Source organism: Panthera onca, chromosome A3, assembly GCF_046562875.1.
Source record: "Panthera onca isolate mPanOnc1 chromosome A3, mPanOnc1 haplotype 2, whole genome shotgun sequence".
Taxonomy (NCBI): domain Eukaryota; kingdom Metazoa; phylum Chordata; class Mammalia; order Carnivora; family Felidae; genus Panthera; species Panthera onca.
In genome coordinates this window covers 52,596,194-52,615,423 of record NC_138341.1, presented here as the reverse complement: position 1 = coordinate 52,615,423, position 19,230 = coordinate 52,596,194, and positions in this window count along the sequence as shown.

The window sequence follows — 19,230 nt, the reverse complement described above, 5'->3', positions numbered from 1 at the left end:
TTAAGTCCACCTGTATAACCCATGCAGCACCCTTGTGAAAATAAGCTCAGGTTGGTTTCCATTCCCCACTTCCCATCTGGGCCACAACATGCCCAAACTACATGAAAGAAAACTACATCCTGCTAGTCCCCATGGAGAGTAGAAACTCAGACTGTGAATAAGTCTGTGATCAGGTAGATGTCCACTTGTCTGCTCCTATACTCCAGGACCATGGTAGAGGCAGTGACTGTTCTTATGAGAACATAATGCTTCTTACTCCCATCAGGAGACCCACAACTCCCTGTGTCTCCCTCCAAAGCCTGACTCTGAAACTGATGGAGTCTATAGGGTAGCTTCAAAAAGCTGTGGCCTCCTGCCCCACTGTCTAGCATATCCTAACCAAGATGGCTGACTACTCCTCTGTGCTCAGCTCTGTCTCCCGGGGACAGTCCTCGCTGCCTAACTACACCTGCAATGCTCTTTGTATATATCTAAAACCAGGAGCACCTGTCAATGATGCCTTCTTTCTTCCCAAACTCTTATCTCTGACTGAGTCCCTGGTCCTCACTACCGACTTGAGGACCCTGTTATGTGTCCTCAAATGTGCATTCTAAATTAAAGATACCACTTCTATGACTTTACCTAAAGAAATTCTGCCACAGGGGCACCTGGGTGAAGTTGAGGGTCCAATTTCACCTCAGGTTATTATCTAGCGGTTTATGGGTTTGAGTCCCACGTTGGGCTCCGGTGACAGCTCGGAGCCTCGAACCTGCTTCAGATTCTGTGTCTCCCTCTCTCTCTGCATCTCTCCCACTTGTTCTCTCTCTCTCTCTCTCTCTCTCTCTCGCTTGCTCGCTCTCGCTCTCTCTCAAGAATAAATAAACATTTTTTAAAAACGAAATTCTACCACAAGTGCAAAGTTGTGTGTTCAAAGATGGTTATGGGAGCATTCGTTGTGGTACCAAACCCCTCAAAGAGCCCAAATGCCCATTAATAGGGAAATGGCATAATACTTTATGGGTGACCCATACTGTGGACTTCCATGCAGCTAATAAAAGGATTTTCAAGATGTTTAAGTGAGGGAGGAAAATTGGAGGACAATATGAATAGTCATATCCATTTAGGATGTTAGGAACTAGAGGGCAAACATCTAACTAAATGCATAGGAACAGACCTAGGAAAGCCAAAAGGCCAACAAGCACTTGGGGAAATGCTTAAGATCACTGATAATCAGAGATGTGAGCATTAAAAAATAAAATCTTCCTTTATGCTTTGCAGACTGGCACTCAGTGAGTGGAACACACCAAGTTCAATTCTGGAGCAGCCATTCTGGACAGCAAACCAGCAGTGTTTCAGCAAGTTAGGCATTTCATACTATGTGACCCAGAAATTCCACTCCTGGGTATAGATCCCAAAAGTATTTCCCACAGGTGCTTATAGAAACCTGTATGCGGAAGTTCATTGTGGCATTACTTGAGGTAGTAGGGGAGTTGAAGCCACCTGGGTATCTTTCCCTGGAAGAACAGACAAGTAAAACAAGGCAGTCACATACCATGGAATCTGAAGCAACAGATTGATGTGCACAAAGTAACAGGGATGTATCTTTACAAAAATAATGTAGTGAGTGCCACAGTGACCCAGCATGGGTGTTGGAATTTAAGCAGAAAGATGTTTACCGTGGTTCAATACTAGATGTCCAAGCCCTGACAGGGTGAGAAGGGGCCCCACATTTGGGCCAAAGGTGGGGGAAAAGCAAGACAGCAACATAAAACTGGTTATACATCAGGGGATCGATCACATAAACCTTCTGAGGATTATAGGAGCCAGGTTTCTCCCTGTCAGAGAAGGCAATCATGAATACAGAAAACTAAAAAGAGCCCTGTGATATTACATTGTAATTGGAGTTCTTGGTATGAACTTATGGGTCTCAATAAATGTAAGTGTAAATGTGTTATATACATATTCATATGAATATGTTCATATTCCCTGGCTCTGTCTACTAAGAGAGTCTTGTAGCTGCGACCCCTAGTAGCAATGGCCATAGCTAGAACCCAGATCTTGGCTTCTAAATAACATTATCCACTAAAAGGACCAGAATACCTTAGGAGGCAAAATGGTTGATTCAAGAGTTAGCACATGGAAAAGTACAATGGGAAATTGAAGCATCTTATGCCAGAAAGTCACGAAATGCTCAAATGATAAGGACATGTCAAAAGGAAACAGGAATTTTTGACAAGGGTGCCAAGACAATTCAATGGAGAAATAACAAAGGTCTTTTCAACAAATGGTGCTGGAGTAACTAGATGTCCACAAGCAAAATACTGAAGTTGGACCCTTCCCTTACACCATATACAAAAATTAATTCGGGGTGCCTGGGTGGCTCAGTCGGTTGAGCGTCCGACTTCAGCTCAGGTCATGATCTCACACTCCATGAGTTCGAGTCCCGCGTCAGGCTCTGTGCTGACGGCTCAGAGCCTGGAGCCTGCTTCAGATTCTGTGTCTCCCCCTCTCTCTGCCCCTCCCCTGCTCATGCTCTGTGTCTCTCTGTCTCAAAAATAAATAAAAAAACATTTTAAAAAATTTAAAAAAATTAATTCAAAATGAATCAAAGATCTAAATGTAAAAGCTAAAATTATAAACCTCTTAGAAGACAGTATAGGGCTAAATCTTCACAACCTTTGACTTGGCAGTGGTTTCTTAGATACAATACCAAAAGCAACCAAATACCATAAGCAACCAAAAAAATAGATAATGACTTATGAAAAGTAAACACTTTTGTGCTTCAAAGAACACTATCAGGAAAGTGACAAGACGACACACAGAATGGGAGAATAGATTTGCAAAGCATATATCTGATAAAGGACTTGTATCTAGAATATGCAAACAACTCTTACAACTCAACAATATAAAGACAAGTGACCCAATTAAAAATGGGCAAAGGTCATGATCTCATGGTTCGTGGGTTCAAGCCCCATTTTGGGCTCTGTGCTCTGTGCTGACAGCTGAGAGCCTGGAGCCTGCTTTGGATTCTGTGTTTCCCTCGCTCCCTGCCCCTCCCCCTGCTGGTGCTCTGTCTCTCTCTGTCTCTCTGTCTCTCTCAAAATAAAAAATAAATAAACATTAAATTAAATGTTTAAACAACCCAAATGTCCAACCACTGATAAGTGAATAAACAAAATATGGTATGTCCGTGCAATGGGACATTCTTTGGCATTAATAAGGAATAAAGTGCATGCTATAAGGTGGATGAATCTTAAAAGCATCATGCTAAATGAAAAAAGTCAGTCACAAAAGACCGCATAGTGTACACTTCCATTTGTATGAAATGTCCAGGAAAGGCAAAGCTATAAGAGACAGGAAGTAGACTAATAATTGCCTGGGACCTGGCAGCATGAGAAGATTGAGAGTAGAATAGTTAAAGTTTCTGGTTGGAGTGATGAAAATGTCCTAAAATTGATTGTGGGGATGGTTGAAGAGCCCTGTGAGTATACTAAAGACCACTGAATTGTACACATTAAATAGGTGAGTTGTATGTATGTGAATTATATCTCAACAAAGCTGTCACAAAAAAAAAAATGGGGACTCAGAAGCCAGCTGAAGGGACTCCCACTGACTACCTGTGGGACAATTTGCAAATTACGTAAATAATTATAGTAACAAGTTATAACCCATTGAATAAAATAGGAACCCGTTGTACTTATTGATATAAACAATGCATAGAAAATTTGATGAGGAGCAGGAGATATATGCAGTCTCAAATTCCTCCCTGAAAAACATTTATTAATTACAAAGGTAAAAAATACTAATTTTACAGAAAGAAGCTTAGCAGACACCATCTCCTCAAATGATCAAAGGTGACATCGCCACTAATGGGATAAATGAAAATCATGCCCCTTCTGATAGGATACAATGAAAGAATTCAGCACCATTTCAGTGGTGTTCCTGCCAAAGATGCATAATCTGAATTGAATCATGAGGAAATATCAAACAAACCCCTGCTGACGGACATTATATGTAATAACTGGCCATGGAAGTCAAGAAAAGACTGAAACTGTTACAGCTTGAAGAATAAGGAGACAATGACAACTAATCTTGCCTGGATCTTTTTGCTATAGAGACGTTGTCAGGACAACTGGCAAACCTTAATGAGGTCTGAGCAGTCCATGGCGAAAATGTTCACTTTATTATTTTGACGACTGTATCATGACTATGAGGGAGAATGTCCTTACTTGTTGGAAACAGAAAAGAAAGCATAGGTCAGCAATTTATGCTCACTTGGGTCCGGGGCAGGGTGAGTTCTTTATACCTGACAATTTTTCTATAAGTTTCAGATTGCTTAAAATAAAGCAAGAAAGCATAATACATATAAAACAACTGGCTCATATTCTTCAAGAAATGTCTATGTTTCAAAAAAGCAAAGAAAAGTTGATGAACTGTTTCCAGCTAATGGAGACTAACAGGAAGTGGAAAACTAAATACAATGAGTTATACTGGGATAGATCCTAGACTAGAAAAAAAATGATAAAGGATCTTATTGGCACAATTGGCAAATTTTGAATACAATCTGAAGATTATATAACAGCACTGTTACCAATGTTGTTAAATGTCCTGATTTTGGTCATTGCACTGTGGTCATGTAAGTAAAGGACTTCTTTCTCTGGGCATGATGTCTGCCACTTATTCTCAAGTGCTTCAATAACCATAATTTAATAAATACATAGAGAAAGAGAACGATAAAGCAAATGCAGCTCAGAAACAGGTTACTGAAGTTCTCTGTACTGTTCTTGTAACTTTTCCATAAATTTAAAATTCTTTAAAACTACACTTTTTAAAGTAACATTTAAAAAACAAAATGAAATATAAAACCCAATGTGCATGAGTGAAAAGCACACACACAAAACAATGCATATTTTGTGAGAAAGCATAACACAGACATACACACTAAGCACAACTCAGTGGTTCCTTACTGAGGGGGGCGGGAATGGGAGCGAGCGTGCAGGCTAAAGAGAACAAATAAAGCGATTCTTTTAAAGACTGGAGTTGTTGTCTAGAGGAACAAAAGCCAAATTTCTGACCTCAAACTTCTGAGGCATCAGGTGGGATAAGAGTGGAGGCAGGCATGAAGAGGGGAAACCAGACAAACGCACTGTTTCGTGTTTTATTTTTATGTTTGGTATTGTCTGAGTTGTTCTGTGATATAAAATTTATTCACATATTATTTATGTAATTTATGAAATAGAGAAAAAATGGAACATCCATATAATGCTATCTAGACAGCTATCAAAACTGAGATAGAGCAACATCCACTGATATGTAAGAATGTGGTGGCCTCTTGTTAAATCTGTTTTCCAATGGCAATTTGCAGAGTAGCAGGAATAGTGTAATCTGTTGTTGAAAAACACATAGCACATGCAACGCTGTAACTATCAGCTGTGCTACTTACGAAGGGAGGATTAAGAGAAGAACTTCTATACATCTCAGCCTGATTATTTTACAGTGAGTCTGTGTTAACTTATAATTTTTAACCACAAAACGCATGAATATATTCTCATTATGGAAAATAATAAAATATGTATTGCTTTTAAGATACGTGCACTACTGTAGCTAAGGTAAGGAATTGTTTCTTAAAGGACAATTGGTATTTTTTAAAGGGAACGCAACCTCCTTTTCAACAAAACACAACTTCAAACAATAATGATTACGTAATTACGCCTCTATTAATATAGCAACAGTTTAAAATCGTCCGAATGCCCCACGAGGAGATTGTCGGTTTCCAATTTCGGTTCCCGATTTCGCCACCCTCGCTGGACACTTCGCAAAGTATAAGCCACTGCGTGCCCCTCCAAACCCACAAAGCTCTCCAGATACCCAGCACATGAAGGTCCCTGTGTCCTTCCCTTAGTGTCTACCTAACAAACTTCAGCCTGAGGCTGTCGGGTCCTCACCTCCACTGGAAGGTCTTACCTTTCTCCAAGCCGGGGAAGGAACCTCCGTCCTCCTCTCCCCTAACCCCAACCTCACCACCCCACCCCACCAACCCCACGCCTTCCCCCACCTTCACAAGGCTTCCATTGTCTCACCTTCCCTCTCCCTAGAGGGCTCAGCACTTTGCGCGGTAACTCTTGTTCCGGAGACCCGTTTCAGCAGAGGCTTAGGGTGTGGGGAAAATGCTTTAAGGCAGTTTGGCGCGATATTAAGAGCAATGAAAATGTCCCTACCCTGTTGAGCCAGTAAGGATCCTAATGAAATAATCCTCCCCAAATAATTTGCTCCCCAAAGGAGCAAACGATGTATTTGAAGATTTTTGTTTGAGCATCATTTTAATGCTGAAAAACTGGACACGGCGGACTATTTAACAATTGAACAGCTAAAGTAAATTACACTAACAAAATATCTCTCGGCCGTTGAAAAGTACGTATGAGGATCATAGCACACGGCAAATATTTAGGTGAGGCAAATGGAAACTGCAGAATACAAAACTGCATGTTCACCATGACTGAAACGATGCAATTCAAGTGTGCACCGAAAATAAGTCTGAGTGATTATATTTTTCGTCTTTTTTTAAGAAGAGAAAGTGGTGAATTTAGGCTTGGGCCCCAGGATTTTTTTCCTTCTTTCAATTCTATTATTGTTCTGACTGTATGACTAGTGTGCAAAGGCTGGAAGCGGCGTTAAAAAGAGCCTCAATATTGTCAATACGATTTAAAAACTGAGACAAGTTATTTTCAGCAAGAGGACCGCATTTCTAACGGAGGGACTCTGGCACCTAGACCTGCCAGTGGGGGCTGGGAGCTGGGAACAGGAGTCCCAGGGTCTTTTAGAATAAAGCCACGACCACCGAGTGAACCTGGACGAACCGGTACGAAAGGGACCCGCGAAGGGTCGCCCACTACCCATCTTCTCCGCACCCGCGACTCGGGTCCGGCTGAGAGGAGCCGATTGCCCGTTCGTTGGTTGAGTGAGTGTATTTCTCCAGCGATCCATCCCTTTAGACTACCTTCCCCATTAGCAACCTGCACGTCCCCACCGAGACCAGCCGCCCTGCTGACCAAAGCGAGGGAATCGAGGGAATCCAGGGAAATTGCGGGAAAGGCAGATCACTCTCGGTGGAGACCCTGCGGCGCTTTGTTTGGGTCGCGCTTGGCCTCCCCATTTCCGGCCCCGCCCCTTCCCACTCTCCCGCCCCCTCTCCCTGACCCGGCTTTCCCTCCCGGGCTCCTGGCACCCTGCTTTCACGGCTTCTGTTCCCCTCTCCCCGGCCTCCTTCTTCCCTCTCTTTCCCTTTCTGCCAACGCCACACACACACACACACACACACACACACACACACACCGCTCTCATCACCACTACCTCCTGCACTGCCTTCACCACCACCGTCTCCCCAAGCATTTGCAATATTTGCCCCAGAGGAGCAGACTCTAAAGAGGGTTCTCCGCGGAAAATCAGCAGGACCCAATCCCAAGGGGCGGGCTTTCGCGAAGACCTGGATGCCGGCCTGAGCCTCCCGCCTCCATCACTCCAGGCGGCGGCCTCGCCCCCGGGGAAGGGAAGGCGAGAGGCAGCTCCCAGGGGAAGGAACGACCAAGCATCATCAAGGCCACTAGAGACGGCGACCAGGGTGGGGGCCACCTCCACTTAGTGCCGTTGAGCGCTATCCGTCGTCTGTCCGTTTATTGGGGCTTGGGGGTCATCTACCAAGGCCAGGATTTCAGACTGGCGAGCCCACTTGGCATATCTCCGAACTCCCAAGTTCTCCACGAGTATCAGGGGGAGGTGAGGGGAGAACGAGCTCAAGCAATACATTCTTGTTCTCCTAAAATTCGTCGGGTCAGGGGCTCACAGAGTGACACACACTCCCCCAGCGCTCACTTCTTTCGGGGAAGGGCTGTGCTTCCAGCTCTCCCTCCACACACGTACAGGACTCCGAGACGTGTGAAGGGTGGGTCGTGAGTATGTTTACACCAACGGTGTGACGCTCCCCTATTGCCCCACGGCGCAGGCCGCAGATGTCTGCCTCGGGAAGCGAGAGGGACAAGCCCTTGGCAAAACAAATTCCTTCTCACTGTCCGGGGCAGTCTGTTGAATTATTTTTTGCCGAAGAGGTGTTCCTTGCCAGAAAGAAAAACAAAAACAAAAACAAAAACATATATATAAATAAAGAAAAGGGAATGGGATTCAAACCTACAAGAAAAGTAGGTAAGCCTTGTTCCTCAGACACACAGGCGCACGCACGCGCGTCGGGAGCTCGGGCACTTGTTCTCTTTATCCATTGAAATTGCCTCGGACTCGTTTCGGGGCTCACGTCGCTGTCCCCTCCTTTCGCGTGGCTGAGGCCCAGAAGCGGAGGTGTCTCAACGCCACGGCCGCCAGAACAGACGGCCCTCGCTCCAGAGCCTGCCGAACCCATCCACGCGCTCGGAACTCGGTCCAGCCTCCCCGCGATCGCAATCCCCCTGCTGCTGTCCCCTCGCGCGGCCCGCTGCTACCAAGGACCTTGACCTCTCGCGGACCCCGTCGCCTCCTTTAGCTCTCCCTGACCTGCTTTTGAACCCGCTAATCCAGTCCGAACTCTCGCCCCGCAGCGATCCTTCGCCCGGGCCCGGCGCGCTAATTCCCACTGACCCCCGCCGCCTCTCACCGTTCTGCAGGCTTTGAAGGGTGCGGCCTTCGCGTGCGGTGCTATCCGGTGCACGGGCTCAGACCGCCCGGCCTCGCTGCAACCCACGTACACGCCCTGGGACCCAAACTAGCAGTCTCGAGTTGCAAACATTCTTTCCTTTCCTTTTTCTTTCTCTTGTTTCCCCTCACTTTAATTCGTTTCTTTAAGAAACCTATCAGACCCACAGAGATCAAAATTGTAGGTAACATACTAAGTTGGCGAGGCTGTTGGGGAAGCGGACACTTTCACACGAGGCTGGCAAGCAAGGAGGGCGCAGAAAGGGTAAGCGGAGTCGGGCTACCAAGGAGCAAGCGCCTAGGGTGACGGCGGAAAGGGCAGGCGGGAGAGCAGAGGACAGTGGTGACTTCATTCCTGTTTTTAGACGGGAGCGGGGATGTCCGACATGCGGCAAGAAATTGGGGCCTCTGTGATGGGGCTGAGGATCTGGAAAGACACCTACTTGTCATTTTATAATCCTTTGTGCTGGTTAGAATTTTTTCCCCCCTCAGATGAATGTTTCCCTTTTTTAAAACAAAATTAAAATTTAGATTAAAAGTTAATGAAATTACTGGGGCGCTGGGTGGCTCAGTCAGTTGAACGTCTGACTTCAGCTCAGGTCCTGATATCGCTGGTGAGTCCCAGCCCCCGAATCGGGCTCCCTGTTGACAGCGTGGAGCCCGCTTCTCTTCCTGTCTCCCTCTCTCTCTGCCCCTCCCCAGCTTATGCTTTCTCGGTCTCAAAAAATAAAAACATCAAAAAACAATTTTTTAAGTTAGTGAAATTAGTGCTCAACAAACACACTTACAAACAAAAGCCCCCCACCCCCACCCCCCAAAAAAACACACACCTAAGGCATGGGTCTGCATGTTCCGGGGGTTTTTTGTTTGTATGTTTGTTTTGCTTTTTTTTTTTTTTTTTTTCCCAGCCAACTGAACAGGAAAAAATGTGTTTCCTTTCTTAGATTTTTCTTTATTACAGAATCACTGAGGCTGCAGGAAAGCACCCCTTTAATGGAAGTTATTTTCAGGGGCCATTTTCTAGCCACCAAAACAAACCTGTGCTTAGGCACCAGGTGGTCTGTGTATCTCTTCCAAACCATCAGAGGTGGAGTAGCACCTCAGGATCAACTTCAGAGGTTCCCTGCCATGACTCCATTTTGGGTTTCACTATCCAAGAAGATGTTAGCTGTCTCCAGTAATGTAGGCTCTCTGACTGTGGGGATTTAGGTCTGTTTGGTTCACAAGTGTCTCCTAGTGCCTGGCATCCTATTCAGAATATAGTAGTAGCTCAATAAATATTTGTTGGAAGAAGGATGTTCCAAAGAGTGCAGCAGCTCCCAGAGAATAGTTCCCAGTAGATATAAATTCTTGACAACATCTTGGGGGTAATGGAATAGGCGCCCTAAGGGACTATCTGGAGGGGACCTTGGCTAGTGCTCAGGGCCTTCCCAGCATTCCAACAAAGGCACAACAGTCACCCAACATAGGCTACCACACAGCTTCTTGCCCTTCCACTTCTGAAGTCCTTTCTCAAGATCAGAAGATGGAGAATTCCTTCCTACAGGCTCACCCCCACAATCATCCCCAGTTAACTCCCTGTTTGCATGGCAGCAGGTGCCTGGCCACATAGTGGAGGGGCAGAAGATGCTCCAATCTGGACCAATCTGACCCAGAGAGCAAGGAAGCTTCTTTGGGTGGAGAAGTAGGGGAGTCCCCAGAGCCAGGGTAACCACTGAAGGGGTGCCAGACATCATGCTTCCTGGCTTCCCTTTCCCCAGCTTAGTCTGGAATCCACCTTTGGGTGATGCTGATGGCAAATGACCTTTCTTAGGACAACAAGATTCAAGACTAGCGAGTTCCCTGGCACTGGGGACTTGGGACTGGGGTAGTTGGTGACCCTGAATGTGCAGTGTGACAGCAAGCATAGCAAAGAGAAGAAGGAACCAAGTCTACAGGGTAAGTCGCTGTGGGCAAGCTTTTCTGAGGCACAAAGCAGGGGAAGAACAAATGAGCATCTGTCCTTGATGCAGGCATCAGAACAAAACGCCTCTTCAAACTTATTCTAACAACATTTAAAAAATTATTTTACTAGATTCATTTGAATTGCGACACCCCAAAATTCAAAAGGCATGAAACGATATAAAAGCCACCATTGCTGGCCTCCAGGCCACTCCCCAAAGGCGGCCCAAGGAGCCGCTCTGGCTCTCTCCTGGCCAGGCCTGGGGGGAAATGCCTGGGAAAGGTGGGAGGCCAGGACACTGCCTGTGGGGAACCCCCTGTCCCCAGGCTGCGGGAAGTAGATCCTTCTGGGGCTTGAGTTGCCATTCCTTCCACTCCCAAGCCATGGACCTACACCTTGGGAAGGACCATGGGCTGGCTGGGGTTCCCCAACAGGGAAGGGAAAATCTGGCTTGGGGGTGGAAGCATGAGTGGCATTTTAAACACGGAAAACTCAGCAGTGTCCAGGCCATTGGATGACTGAAAGCAGGGTTCAAGTCTCGGCTGCACCGCCCACTGTCTTTACGGAGCTCGGTGTTTGCTTTCAAGAAACACGAGGTTGGATGAGAGCAGCTGATTAGCTATCCAGAGGCTTTGGCAGTGAAAAGCATTTCTCCTGCACCCCCACCCCCACTCCACTTAGGCAGCTGGAGTTGAGGGCCTGGAATCTGGATTCGCAACCCCCAGGCCAGACAACCTTTCCCTGTCCCTTGGGCCATGGCTAACCTTTTCATTCTTTCATCCATCCAGGTGGAAGGGAAAGGGGGATGAACTAGTGCTACCTGTGAGCTCTGGCTCTAAGCCCTAAATGATAAAAGCTTAAATTTACCTCCCTCTAGCACCCATTGAGGGCCGGGTATTAGATAAAGTGCTCCACACAGATTAACCTACTCCTCAAAACAACTCTGGGAGTTTGGTACTAACATTATCCCCATTTAATGGGTGAGGATGCTGAGGCACAGAGAGGTTAAGCAACCTATTAGCAAGTAGGTAGTGGTAGAACCAGGATTCTAACCCAACCTAGCCAAGAATCAGGGCACTGAATTTTTACCACAGAGCCTCTAATTCCTACAAACCTCCCAGTCCAACCGTCTCCTCCTCACTGGACAGGAGTGGAAAGGGGGCTTCTAGAAGGTGACCTATTAGCTGGGGACAAATAGCCAGTGTGTGCCCTATCCCTGAGCCTCACCATGCTCCTCCAGCTGCCCCCAGAAAACTTCCTACCTCTTCTGAGCTGCGAGTGGAGCACCCCAAACTAGGGGTACACCCACACTCCCACACAGATAAGGTAGAAACCACCCAAATGTCTATTAATAGTGAATGGATAAGCAAATGTGGTATAACCCATACAATGGAATGTTAATCAGCCATGAAAGGAATAAAGTACTCATATATGCTATAACATGAATGAACCTTGAAATATTATGCTAAGTGAAAGAAGCCAGGTGCAAAGGCCACTTATTGTATGATTCCATTTATATGAAAAATCCAGAATAGGCAAATCTATACAAACAAAGTGGTTGGTTAGGTTGCTTGGGGCTGAGGTTGGGGTGGAAAGTTGGGTGATCGCTAAAGGGTACGGATTTCCTTTTGGGGTGATGAAAATGTCCTAAAATGTACTGTGCTGATGGCTGCACTGTACATCTGGACACAGGCTACATATTTTAGTATGTCAGTGAAAATACTAAAAACTTTAGAATCGTACAGTGTGTGAATTGTAGGATATGTACGTTATAGCTCAATAAAGCTGTTACCAAAACAACAAAAGCAAAACAACACATAGTGAACCCAGCCACGGTAAACTCAGGTTCTGCTCTTTGAAAGTCTGCATCCTCACAGTCCATGTTTCTTTTGGTTTCTGGAGAGGCCACAGCTCCCCCTTGAACGTGCCAAGGTACCGCGTCACTCAATCTGAAAGTCCCCACCCCAGTGTCTGTGCGAGGAACCGCCAAGTAGTGCCAGGCTGGTGGAATCCATTGCTGAGTGTGGGGGGGGGCAGCCCAGTTCTCAGAGTGATGTGGGAGGGAAGGGGAAGAGATTTTTGCCTTAGTAGCACCTTGGGACCTGGCACCTGGGTGTCAAGCCACACAGACCAGGTTTGTGACCTTGGTCTGTTTCCTCCTCTGCACAACGAAGCAACCAAGTCCCACCCTAAGGGTTGTCACGACTATTTCATGACAATGCAGCACCTTTTGGGGGCACTTAGGCCTGTATCTCTCGCCAGAAAACAAATAAAACGCTGATTGATTTAAAGAATGATCCAGATAAAATCAGACTGCGGTAGGGGTGAGTGAATTTTGTTTGTTAAGAAAGAAGGAAAATGTTTAGAAGATTCTTTCAAGTCTTTTCGTTGGTTTAAACTCTGCACCTGGATGGGATGGTAATGTCCTAAGAAAGACAAATAAAAGAGGGTGCTTCTGCCCCAGCACGGAGAGGGCTGATGGGAAATGGGGAATGTAGGAGCCAGCAAGGGGAGTCAGAGGGAGAGAGGATGGAAACAGCCACGGAGGCTGAGGGGCTGGGTGGGAAAGACCGCGCAGGGAAGGGAGGAAGGCTGGAGAACCAGAAGGAGAAAGGAGACAGAAGAAGGATGCGGTGGCAAATCACCAAAGGAGAGAGAGGGAAGTTAGAAGATTCACAGGGCACTACCAGGAAGAGGAACAGGAAGCCAAGAAAGCTTTGGGGGAAATCTGTCTGGAGGAAAGCAGGTGAGAAGGTCACCAAATTAGGAGTCCCCCCACCCTTCACACCAAGTCCCTGTCCTAGAACCTGGGGGCACCCATTCCTGCGCTAGCTAGCGGCTGACTCTACCTCCAGCCCTGCCCCGCCAGCCATCTTCTCTCCTCAAGAGAATCCCGAGTCCTGTGGGTGAAGGGAGCTTTTCAGATCAGGTTGGACACCTTTGAGTTGGGTCCAGTTGTATCCTGACCAGGCCTGTTCACCCTCTCTGATCCTCTCACTGCCAACCTGCTCCCACCTTCCAGGCCTCTGCTGGCTTCGCTCCTCCCCCACCCACCCAAAAGCCTGGCTGAAATAACCATATCTCATTCCCTGGATTACCACTACTGACCACCCAAGACCTGGGTGAAAGCTCCTGGCTTTCATCCAGCAATGCCTTCTTCCCCTACCCTTAGTCCAATACAAAAATTCCTTCACCTGGAAGCCTCTTAACTATCAGAAACCCACTGGGGACCTGATTTGAAGTCATTAGACCTAAACTGAAGCTATTTGGTCTGCAGCCCAGCACTGCTGATTTTTTTCTAAGTTACCCAGGTGATTTAATACATGGCAAGTTGAGAAATCCTTTGCCCCCTCCTGTAAGCCTTCCTGGCACTGGTCCAAAGCCAGAGGCAAGGCAGGAGTTGCCTACTGGTAGCCACTGGGTGGTTGGTACCTGGAAAATATTGTCAGCCCTGCCCTGCTTGCAGCTGTCACCCCAGTGTGGCCCTCTTTACAAACTAGACCCATAGCCTCCCCTGGGCAGCTCTCCCCATAGGCCTCAGGACTCACAGGCTCAAGAAAGGCACCAGCAGATTGTACCAGACTTGGCACTGGCAGATCTTGACAGCCCTACAGCTCGGAAAGCCCGCCTGGGATCCTTGCCTAAGAAGAGGGGGCAAAACAAAGCAGGGGAGTGTTGCCTTGAGAGGCCAAAAGGTGGTGCCGCAGCTGGTGCCTTCCCCATCTCACCCTGTACCAGCCCACCCTAGCCCAGCTAACTTGGGTTCCCTGCTCTGCTCGAAGAGCTGACCTCTGCCCTCATGGTGGGCACCCCTAGGGCCCAGAACGTCCTGTTCCCTGCAGAATCCTCAGAGGGCAACACTGGCATCCCACAAAGACAGGCCTCGGGCATCTTGTATTGCCTGAAATTAGTCAGTGACTGACTTGCAGTTCCTGAGCCTGCAGGTGGTTAGCTACCTAGGAGGGACCTAAACACTGGGATCTGAGGAGCCTCACTCTGCCCCAGCACCTCTCCCACCAACCCCAGGAACAGGTGTCTCACCATTACAGCACCCCTGCTTGGGTTTTAGCACCATTACTCTTCTTAGAAATGAACACATTGTACTGTCTTTTACAAAAATAACAATGCTCATTGTAAAAAACAAAACAAAACAAAACTCCAACAGCACCCTAGCTCCTTTTAAAATGCCAATCCCTTCCTACCAGAGAGGGGGACAATAGGTACCCTCTGAAGTGCCAGTACAGAGATCTGGCTCCCAGGCACATAGGGGTGCAGGCAGGGTCAGGGGAGGAAGTGATGCATGGATTTTTTTTTTTTTTCTGCCAGCTTGGTCTTGTGCTCCCCAGCCGAATCTTCAAGGAGTGTCCTTCCCTGTTCACCCAAACCCCTAACTCCCTTTAGCTGCAGGAGAAACCCATCCCAGCAGTAATAGTGGGGGGCCAGAAGAATGCCACCCAGCATCTCCCAGGGACCCTTATATGGGACCCCAAAACCAGAAAGAAGAAAGACAGGAGACCCAGACAAAAAAAAAGGATCAGGCAAGGCAGAGGAACCCGGACCTCCTGAGTTTCTAGGCCTTAGGGAAAGGACCGGGGAGAAGCACAGGGCTGAGAGAGGGGAGTAGGGAGGTAGAGACAGAGAGGCCAAGGAGGAGTACAGGAAGGAAGCCAGCTGGGGAAGGCACCTGCAAAGGCTGCAAGCTCAACCCAGGCTTCTACCATGAGCCTCAGCAGAGGGAAGAGGCACCAGAAGGAGCAGGGCTGATCTGGGGCCAGGGCTCCAGGCCTGGAGGGCTGGTCTGACGTGCTTGCCAGAGCACTATAAGGATACAGAAGAAGGGAGAATAACCAGACACAGAATGGGAACTCCAGTATTTCAGGTTCTGAGCACCAGAAGGTGATACTGAAGGCTCCAGCCAGAGCTGCAGGATCACTGTCAGTGAAGGACCAAAGGGCTTGACTGTGAGATATGGGTAGCATGTGGGGGAACCTAGGCCCCAACTCCCACCCAGCCATATGCACATGTTGGCTCCCCTAGAGCCCAGGATGGGTGGCACACTTCTGATCCTAGAGGACCTGCTGCCCAGCAGGGTGGGGGTAGGAGAACTATTTACCCCTAGGTGCTGGGGACCTAGCTCTCACAAGGACTCAGGCTTAGGAAGTCAGTCTCATTTGCTGAGCTGCTAGAAGGCCTGGTGAAGGTGGATGGGAAGGGCCTGGAGAGTCCCTGAATCTCCACACCAGGGGAAACCTCCCTCCACACCAGGGAGACTGAATCAAGTCCACACCAGGGGAATGAGTGGCAAGAATTGGAGACAGCAGTTAAGCAAGGTGCCAAGCAAGGCAACACCTGAGAGAGGACAGCCTCTTACCCTAACTCAGGCCATTTTGGGGAAACCCTCTAGAGACCTAGTCCTAAGGAGTATCTGTGCAGAGGTGGGTTGGTGGAGCTCTTTCCTGACTGACGGTCTCCCCACTCCTGCAGCTGAGTGGAGGACCAGGACCACCATGTGGCCAGGGAACTCCTTGCGGCAGAGCATCATGGGACTCCAGCCCAGGATGCGGCAGTTCCTTGTGACCAGACCCGCTCAACCTGCAAAGCAGAAGCCCACTAATTCCCCAGGACCAGCAGAGGCCAGGACAGACACTGATAGCAGGGATGGACCTTGGGCCATGAGCTGCTAAGGCCCTATGGGACCCAAAAAGGGCCAGATCAACACCTGGAGTTTGTCTACACTGGAGCCCTGGCAGCGACAGAGCCACTGAGAAAGCAAGTTTAGGCCATAGCCCTGCCCCCTATCGGCTGGGACTCCCTTCCCGCCTGTCCCCCCACACATGCCTCCCTGCTAAGGATCCTGAATCACTTTATGAAAAAGGAGAGACACAGAGATTTTCCAGATCCCTGGGATCTTGCCCCGGTTGAGATGACTGTGAGACCGCGAGTGTAGACTGGCAGTGAAAACATAGGATATAGGACACATAGGCCATCCAATCCCAGATCCCACTGCGGGGTGAGGAATCCCAGATCCTAGTGAATTCTGGCCAGGTGGACTGCACCCCTGGAGCTCTGTGTCCAGCTTACCCCGGGCCAGAGGATCTCCCAGAGCCAAATGGCATCCCAACATGTGAGCGCGCACACACACTCAGCAAGGCCAACCCTGTATCTCGCTGCCACGTGGCCATACTCAGGTACTGGCGCACCCAGCGATCCTCACCCAGCACACTCAGGAGCTAGACCCGAAGGATAAAGTCTCCAGAGAGAAAAGGATGTGGGTGGGAGCCCAGTGGCCCCGCACAACCTGCCTACTGGCTTGGCAGTGGGCCACCCAGGCGCTAGGATGTCCTGGCAGGCATCTCTGTTGGGCCAGAGCCCGGGCTGGGTGAGTAGATCCGACACCGCCAACCCCCTCTCCCCTGGCCCACATCCACACAAGCACACTGCACAGGTTCCCTGCTTCAGCATGCAGAACCCCTGAGTTCCTCACTCACTGGTCATGGGTACAATCACCAGGAAGGGGGACCCACCTGCCAGGCCTGCGGAGAGGAGAGCACCCGAATGCCCTCGGGACGCCAAATCCCACCCCACAAAGAGGGAAAGTGAGGGGGAAAAAAAAATAAAGGGCTGGAGAAAGAGAAAGAGTGGGACCTCCGGGAACCAACCCTCCTCCTGTTCTCCCAGCAGGGCTCCCCGAAGCTAGGGAAGGAGAGTCCCCAAGTGCCTGGGTCCTGTCTCCGTGGGATTCTGCCTCACCAGACAGACTGGCCCGGATCACCCAGGAGGGTGCAGATGCCCGAAAACTGATCCCTGGACCTCAAATGAGTTCGCTGGAGGGAGACTGGAGTTACCGGCACTGAGAGCACTGAGATATGTTGTGAAATTGAAATTTAAAGGGCAAGAACAAACAAAACCCGGCAGGGCTCAGCAGGTGTCGTTCCCTTTTTCTTTGAACACAAACTCGGGCCGTGAAAGTGGCAGGGGAAGAGTGAGGGCTGGGGAGCCGGGAAGGTTCCAGTCAAGTTTTTGCTTTCTGCTTCCTACTTGAATAATAAAAACAAGTAAACTTGAGAGAGAGAGCCAGAGAGGAGAAAGACAGGTGCAGAGCTGAGGCCGGATCCCGCGACCAGCATCCCACTGGTTTGCGGTGGAGGGTGTGCTGGCCCGTGTGGGTGGGGGTCTCTGAGGAGTTGGGCCCCTCCAGTGTGCACTGCAAGGGTCCTTCCAACCGAGATCGGTCCAGTTGGGTCACACTCCCCAGGTTCTCCTGTTACTATGAATTTCCTTTCTCCCAGCCCCCCAGGTGCCACCAACTGGCAGCACCCGCAGCTGGTCCAGACTGCTCTCCCTCTGCACAGCCTGTCCAGGATCCTGGCCACCAGCCTGTGCTCCTCTGCCCCACCCAAAGTACCTAGTGGCCAAGTTTTTTTCCTTCCTTCCTTCCTCCCCCCCCCCCCCTTTCTGTTAGCAGGTAGCAGCAGTCCTCCTCCCCTGCACTCTTTACCCTCGCCTCTTCCTAGGTCTCAACCCCTTCATTATCAGCCACCCAATTAAGTAATTGGGGCATCCAGTCCACCTGGCCTTCTGCAGGGGACATTTATGACTGGACACAAATACATGCACACTGGACACACGCTAAGGCAGTAACACACACACATTCATACACTGGCTCACCCAAATCATGGAGGCTGCACCAGCAACAGCTCAGCTCGGACACAGTCACTTACCCTCTCACCTCACTCCCCACCCCCACACACGCACACCATGGGCCCTGCCCCCACAAACACTCAATCAGCCCCCCAGACAGACCGAAGCACCCTCGCTCACCCGGGAATGCGAGCCAGATAAGAGAAGCAAAGTCTGCAATCACGGCGCTTTAGGGGAAGGGTCATCGGCGCTCCCGCCCACAAACAAGTTGAACACACATCTTCACTGGGGTCTCTCAATCTCTGTTCGAGCCCCTTTCTGAGTCAAAGTAAGGGAACGAAGGGCCCGGCCTCTCGGCGCTGGCAAGGCAGAAGCTAGACTCAGGCGGGCACGGGCTCCTCAGAAAGCGCTGGGGGAAGCCTCGGAGGGCCGAGCACTCTGCACAGGAACCCCCACCACCTGGCTTCCCAGCCCAGCTGGCTTCTAGCCACGCGGACCTCCGCGCCTCGATTTTCCAGGGAAGGTGGGACCTGGGACCAGGGCTGGCTGGGGTGGGGGGCATCTCCACAGTAGCGGGGTGAGGCTGGCACAAGGAAACGCCCATCTGCTTCCCAAGTCTGAGGGTGCGGGCCCCGCGTGAGGGCCTCCAGGCCGTGGGGGAACCGGGCGTTTGCTGCCTACCACAGTCTCGGCCTCACTCGACCCTCTGGGCTCCTGGCCCCTCTCTGCACGTGTTTTCTCAACCCCCCGCGAGTGCGGGTCACTCCGTCAGTCCCCTGGCCTCTCTCGGGGTCATTTACCACATTCTAGGCCTTGCTCTCCCAGGATCGCCGGGACGCGCCTTCGGTCCCGCTTCGAATGCGGGTGGCGGTATGAGTCTGGGGGCAGGGGTGGGGCACTGAACCCCAGACCTGAGGCCCTGCCTCCAGCCTCCCCCCCACCAGCCGAGCGCCCGAGCAAGGCCAACCTCCTGTTTTCTGCTGGGTCTCGCC